Genomic DNA, 7,895 nt, shown 5'->3' with positions numbered 1-7,895 from the left:
GGTGACTCATGTACAACCAATTCCTTAGTTTCAACTTAGGCTCCTTTTAATTTGAGACTCCCTTATTTCCACAAATGTTCTTCGCACAAGCTAGGTTTGAGATCCCCTCAAATAGACTTACTAAGTATGAAAAGACAATAAAACTTAGGTTCCTCCTAAGTATGAGATACACTTCTTTTCACTAACAAAGAACAACAGCAAGCAAACACACTTCGGCCTAGTCTAGATGACTATCCACAACATTCCTTGACAACGAGGTTAATACATATGTTCTAGCAATACATCAGATAAACTTTCTGATAGGATCGGTATTAGGGGGTTATTAGGGTATTAAGGGTGTAATGGTAATTAGATAGGGAGTTCGTTATATTTGTTGGTTATAAATAGAGGGAAAGGGGAATAAAGAACATAGGCAATATTTGGTGAGTGAATTAGGCTTGAGAGTTATTTCAAGATTAGGAGGGTCCAAGTACCTCAAACACTTGGTCTATCTTATATTTTTGTTGTCATTTATCTTTCAATATATTCAAGTTCTATCAATTGGTATCAGAGCAGTGAATCTTGGGAAGAGAAGTTGCTTGAAGTGGGAGAGATGCAATAGGATGGATTCTCAATTCAAGGAGCTTAGTGGAAAGTTTGATTTTTTGGCGGAGCAATTGAATTTGGTGTTGTATCGCCTGGAGACTTGGATGAGCGGCGATCCAGAGTCAGCTTCATTGGAGGTAACAGTGACAAATAAAAGGAAAGGAATTATGGAATCGACTCCAGTGAAACCAAAGGAAAATGAAGAATCAAGAGTCTTACCTAACAAAGAAAAAGTGAAGAAGAAGTCGATCAAGTAGAGAAGGATAAATATGATCGGATTGAAGAGGAAAAACCTCGTTTGAAAGCGAAAAACAAGTAGGAATATGTTGCAAAAGAGGAACAATGAATTCATGCAAAAGAGAAAGGAAGTGTGCAAAACCCAAAGACAGAGGGGTTGGACAACATGGAGGAAGAAGCATCGAGGAAGCCAATCGACATTTTAGTATTTGAAAACTCACCAAAATGTAGAGAATGGTTTAAAAGAAGAGGAGGCGAAGAGTGACGGGTTTTGAATACTCACAGCAGAAGCATTAAATGCAATCATGCTCTAATTTGTATTTTACAGAACAATTAAAGCAGAGAACGGAAACAAATGATAAATAATTTTACGCTAAGCATGTTGTCTATTGTGAAATCTAGGAGGAAATTCTGGGAATTTGAAAGACTTCTCCTTGAAGAACAAACCATATGTTGTATCAAATATAATACATAACTTATCGTTTATATTATATCATATATAATATAACATATAGTATTAATATGAATAATATATTTGGATTTATGCCCTAAATCTCGTAGGGTCCTGTAGTTTGTAATTGTATTGTACACATATTTTATTTATTTAACAAAATATGACATTTAGTAGCATTAAACCCACAAACCAATAAAATAACATCCAAGGTTAGCATCTGTAGCTTAAACATGTATGTAGAGACATACAGGTGGATCATGTTTAAGTGATAACCCAAATAGTCTGTAGTAGATGGATAAAATTGGATACCTTATCCTGGTGACACTACGAATATGACCTGCTTTATAGATGTTACAATTATTGTAAAGTGCTGTAAATGATCTGATCTGATCACTCATGTGGTGACATGTGAGCAAGGATATTCTATACAAAAGACTTTGTATAAGACCAAACCACGAAATGACTAGTCTCATGCCGTTCATAATAGAGACTTACATTTCACCAGGATCACCATAGGTGACATGACTTGAATCTTGAATGAGTTGTGAACTTCTGTCTATAAAGGTAGTCTTTTGATTTGTATGGATGAGAGTGGTCAGATCGCCAACTCAATAAGCCTACCATTTTGGAGATTTTTCTGATTGGGGAGTTAGGAACACAGCTACACAAGAAGGAATTCACTCATTCCCGAATGTCGAGGTAAGTAGATAAATTGCTCCCTTAAGGGCTAATTTTGGGGCTTGAATAATGTGGCATCTGAAGGAAATCAAGCATGAGGATTTCCATGAGCAGCGGAAAAGATCATTCCAAATTTCATTCGAGTTGAACATAAACAATTATAGTACAAGAATGGAAACTAACAGATCATGCACAACATGAAATTACAGCATGCTTTAAGAGAGTATCAAGGGATAGAGTATGCATACCTTTGAAGAACCATTCTTCAAACTCTCTCGATCAGTCTCCAATGTGTTGAACATAGCCCTCGAACGTAACGACTGGAACACAACATGAACACCATGAACACAATGAACGGCAGCCTCCACGAAACCAATCGAGTAACACTCGATTCACGAAGTGAGTGAAAGACACCACCACAATGGTTACCTTGGTATTCTCGGTATGAGAATCCAAGAGTTGTGGGCTTTGTATGATCTTTGTTTGAGGAAGAGATTGGAGGACAACAATCATGTAGATGATCGAACAAGTGGGAGATAAGAAGCGTCTATCGTATAGATGATGTGCTCGATCGTTTAGTAAATGGCAGCCTATCGTATAGACAAAGCCACTCGATCATTTAGCTACGATCAACCGATGAACTATCATATAGTCCAAGCTCCACGATCGTTTAGTCTCTGTGAGCTATCGCTTAGTGAAACTCTTTCGCTTGATCGCTTATCCGTGAGTAACTTTCTGAATGAGGTAACTCCTAAATTTAGGAAACTATTTTCCTTTTATCTCATGGTTATCATAAAACCACCAATAACCTCCCATTCAATTGGCTATTAGAGAAAAATAAATTAATTATCACATAATTAATTTATTATAAATAAATATGATAACCAACTTACCATATTATATTTATAACCTATAGTTTTACTATTTCATCTCATGAAACATACAAACCATAGTTCTTTTTCTATTTTATGGTACTTAATGTAAATCATATTTACATTAATCATCCATTTGATGTATCTCATACATCACACCAATTATATCATATATAATAGAATTTCCTCTTGTTAGTTTGAACACTTCAAATCAAATCCAAGAACTGATTCTCAACTTGAATCCATTGAGCTACCAAAGGGACCTTATGGACCTTTAGCTTGAAGCTCCAACTCTACGTGAATAGCTGACTAAATTCTTTAGTCACGAGATCCGCCATCTGTTAACTGTCGGGTACTCTACTAAAGACCGACAACTGCACTCTTCTCACTACAGATATATTTCTGTGTCCATATCAATCAATCAATAGTACGATAACCCTTCATAGATCACTCGTAAGTACATATCGACCAATTTACCGTTTTGCCCCTATAGTTACATCTAACTCCTACTATGACTGGGTCCTCTCTTCTAAAGAGAGGATGTGGCCACTATGTTCAAGACCCCGAATCAGTCATTAAGGGAGCAATCTATCTACTTACCCCTGCTTCGGGGAAGGAGTGAATTCCGTCTTGTATAACTAAGTTCCCAGCTCTCCAATAAGACAAATCCCCAAAAAGGTAGGCATTGAATTGGCAATCTGGCCACTCTCACCCATACTAATCAAATGACCGCCCTCATAGGCAGGAGTTCCCAAAACACTCAGGATTAAGGTCATGTTTTCTATGGTTGTTTAAGTGAGATGTAAGTCTCAATTATCAATGACATTATATACAGAGACGAATCATCTCGTAGTCCGGTCTTATACAAACTTTTTGTATAGGACACCCTACTCGCATGTCTCCACATGAATGGTCAGAATCAGATCATCTATAGTAGTTCACAACACTTGTAAACCTCTATAAAGCGAGTCATATCCGTATTGTCACAAGGATAAGGTATCCCTCCTTAATCCGTATACTACAAAACTTTTAGGTTATTGCTTAAGGCATGATTCACTTGTATATCTCATATATGTGCTTAAGTTTACATACAATAACCACATATCTTTGTTTATTGGATATGAATAAATGTAAATAAAATAACTTTTATTTTATTCATAACAATGTGTACAGAGTTTACAAACTATGAGACTCCAAGAGAATTAAGACACCAATCCCAACAGCGCCACACCCTCTCTTGGCCCGAGAAGGGTTTGGTCATAGTTGGACTATGACTTATTGTTTATTAGAGGAATCAGTAGTACTTAAGGAGTTAGATGTAACTATAGGACAAAACGGTAATTTTGGCCTAGTTGTACTTACGAGCAATTTATGAAGGGTCATCGCACTGTTGACTGGTTATATCCAATAGACAAAGAAATATATCTGTAGTGCGAAGAGTGCAACTGTTGGTCTTTAGTGGAGTGCCTGACAGTTAATGAATGTTGAATAGAATAATTTAATTATTCAAGTACTGGAGTTTCAATCTACAATGTTCATGATGTCCCCTCTGTAGCTCAACAGGGATTTAATAAGAATCAATTTTGAATTAATTTGAATTGTTCAAATTAATTGAGGGAATTAATTAAATGTGATATAAGTAATGTTAATTAATTATATATGATATAATCACTATAATGTATATGATACATTATAATATAAAGTTTATTTGAGAGGAAATAAATATTTGAATATAATTCAAATATTAATTATGTGAATTTGACTCATATAATTAAATTAAATTTAAATATGATTTATATTCAATACCATTGATGAGAGAATTAAAACTATAGATTACATTGTATATGATACAATATTAAACCATAGGTTATATGTTATATATGATATAACATATATATATATATATATATATATATATATATATATAATTTTAAAATTTATTTATTTATTATTAATTAATTTATTTTTATTTTTTGAATTTTAAAGGGAGGGAAATAACTTCCCTCTCCTTGATTCTCTTTACAACTCACGATCAAGGGGAATTGGTTTTATGGGAAGTTTTTTCTTCTTCTTCACAGAAAAAGAGTTCTTTGTAATTTTCCAGACATTCTCCCTCTCCTCTCAATCTCTCCCTCTCTTCCAATTTTTTCAAGAGCCCACATCTCCTTGGATTATCATCTTAGAGAATATAGAAGGCTCCAATTGGTAGTGGCCATCGAAGATTGTTTTAATTGTGATTAATTTTGGAGATGAGGAAATTCCTGAAGATCGGATCTTCATAGGTAAGGTTTTTCTAAACTTTGATTTCTATTTCTTATTCTTTTGCATGTTGTATTATTTGTGATTATGCATAATTTGTTTCTGTAATTTGATTGTAGAATTAAAAATTGGGACGATCCACGTTTCCACTCAAGGTCTTCATAGGTTCCTTCAATTGGTATAAGAGCGTGGTTTTGGTCCCAATTTTTTTTTTAATTTTCTAGAATTGAATTACAGTTATGGTAGGTTTGCATTCTGTGTTCTTATACATGTGATGAATGTGTATAGAATGTGAATAGTTTAGAATTATTGGATGTTTTCGAGATTGGCTTTTCAATTTTATAGCTTTAAATTACAAAATTGGTTTGTAAGGGCCTGTGTTTTGGGCATATAATTTCCAGTCAAGTCTGCATTTATATGTATTGAGTCGCTTATGAAGTTCTCAGTGAAATTCTGGAGAAAACGAGGCTATATTTGGTGAATTTCTGATGAAGATCGAATCTGTACAATAGACGACTGTACAGTAGCGTCGCGACACTGTGTCCTAGCGTTGTGACGCTCCGATGCAGCGGACGAAGTTCTTTTCCATAGTGTTGCGACACTCCGAGACGGAGAAGAAGCACGGTTCAACGTCCAATTCGTGCGCGGTTGGTGGAGTGATGTTCCAGTTCGGTTGGTTTAGGTTTATTTGGGTCGGTTTGAGTTATTCCCGATCTAGTTCGAGCAATTCAAGGGTCGGTTCACTTGTTTCAAATTGGTTTGACTATTAATTTGCAATAGTTAGGTTTTTTTTTAAAAAAAAATTAATTAAATTAATTTAAATGTTATATTAATTTAATTAATTGTTTAGATGTCCAATCTCAATCCAATAGTTTTTTAAAAATTATGCATATGATGTATGATTTATTTTATTATTATATGTCATAATGTATGCCATATAGTATAAATCCCATAATACGTTATGCATATTTCAAGCATCATAAATGTTATAATATATAGTTGCATGATTTTATATTTATAGAATACTCATGCATCATATAATATAAGTGTTATAGTATATGGTTGCATTCATTAATAACATAGCCATGCATCATTTATATTATAAGTATTATAATATATAGTTGAATGTATGTATGGATGTATGTTGTTAACTATTTCATAGCTTTATTATATAAGTGTTATATAAGTTTAGTAATGAAATGGAATTGCATGATGTATGACACTACTTTAGGTAATTTTATAATGGTTATAATTTTACTAAGTACGTCAACATACAATGAATGATTTTAATTCGTTTCATTTCTTTTATAAAAGTTATAATTAAATGAGATTAGAAATTAAAATCAATAATTCAAAGTTGCATGCAAACCTTAGGTTTAAATTATTTTTTAAAATTATTTTAAAATATGATGTATATAGACCTAAAATCACATTTCTAATGAGGCTAGAAATTAAGTTTAATCTTTTAATCAGTTTAATAGGATTAAATTGGTTTTAATTAAAAGATTAAATTTGTAGTAAATGTATTTATAAGGGATCTTTTGTCTAAGGCTAGTCTAGGCTGGGGTATTTAAGTTGACGGAAACGTAACACCCTTACCTGAGAAATTACTTGGAAAGATGAATTAGATAGATTTGCTACAAGCATGCAATTGTTGATTAAAGTTTATTAAAGTATTTAATGAATGTTAATCAAAATTTTTTAACAATCTAAAGTAAGTGTTACTTTTGGGAAAATTTAAACAATCACTAACTAGATTTTCCTAAGTTAAAAGACCCTAGGTAAAACTCTCGTGGGAAGAAAATGGGTATATAATACTTCATTTTTTCTTTTCACGTTTCTCCCTAAACATTCACACCGTGAAATCTATACTCGGCCTCGAGGCATCTTTACTTGTGTCCCCCTACGGATGATGTTTGTATAGGTCAATATCAAGGTGAATGGAGAGAGTGTTTATAGTAAGTGCGAGGTCCCACGGTCTCCCTTATTAGTTTGTAGTAAATTTTCAGACTCAGCCTCGAGGCATCTTTGCTTGTGTCCCCATACGAATATCATTTTCATGACTATTTACACAAACTTCAGAAATGGATAAGGTTGCTTTAGTTTTTTTTTTTTCTCGATCGATTTTTCCCAACGGTTAGCTCATTAGGGCGAAACTCTAGAATCTAAAATGGAGAGTTACACTTGCAAGAAAATGTTAAGCGAGTTTAATAATTTATGGACCGAACAATGGTGACTGATAATTACAGTAACAAGGAGTTATTCTGTATATTGGTTGAGAATGTCTCATTTTAATGAAGGGGCACCTAATCACCCTACGGTGGCTTTTGTCCTATCTCATTGAAACATCATTGCAAAATGGATGTCACTTAGGGTACATTAGATTGTTTTGCTAAATTTGATTGGTTTTTTCAAATGGGTTAATGCATTGTATGCTAATATAAATAAATTGTATGGTTTCAACAAATTTATCATTATGACTTTCGCAACATTAAACTTACTCACCACCGACAAACTTACTGGCGAAAATTATACAAAACATGGAAAAACACAATCAACACAATACTTATCACCGAAGACCTGAGTTTTGTCCTAATGGAGGGCTGTCCTCCTATTCCTGCTCAAAATGCTGCTCGAAATTGTTGGGATTGATGTCTTAATTCTCTTTATGGTCTCGCAGTTTGTAAACACTCTGTAAATATATTGTTATTAATAAAATAAGTGTTATTTTATAAACATTTACTTAATCCAATAAACTAAGATATGAGGTTATGTGGAGACATACAAGTGGATCATGCCTTAAGTAATAA

This window comes from Benincasa hispida, chromosome 5 (genome assembly GCF_027475165.1).
Source record: "Benincasa hispida cultivar pf3 chromosome 5, pf3_genome.v1.1, whole genome shotgun sequence".
NCBI lineage: Eukaryota > Viridiplantae > Streptophyta > Magnoliopsida > Cucurbitales > Cucurbitaceae > Benincasa > Benincasa hispida.
Note: the sequence above shows the minus strand (reverse complement) of the source record.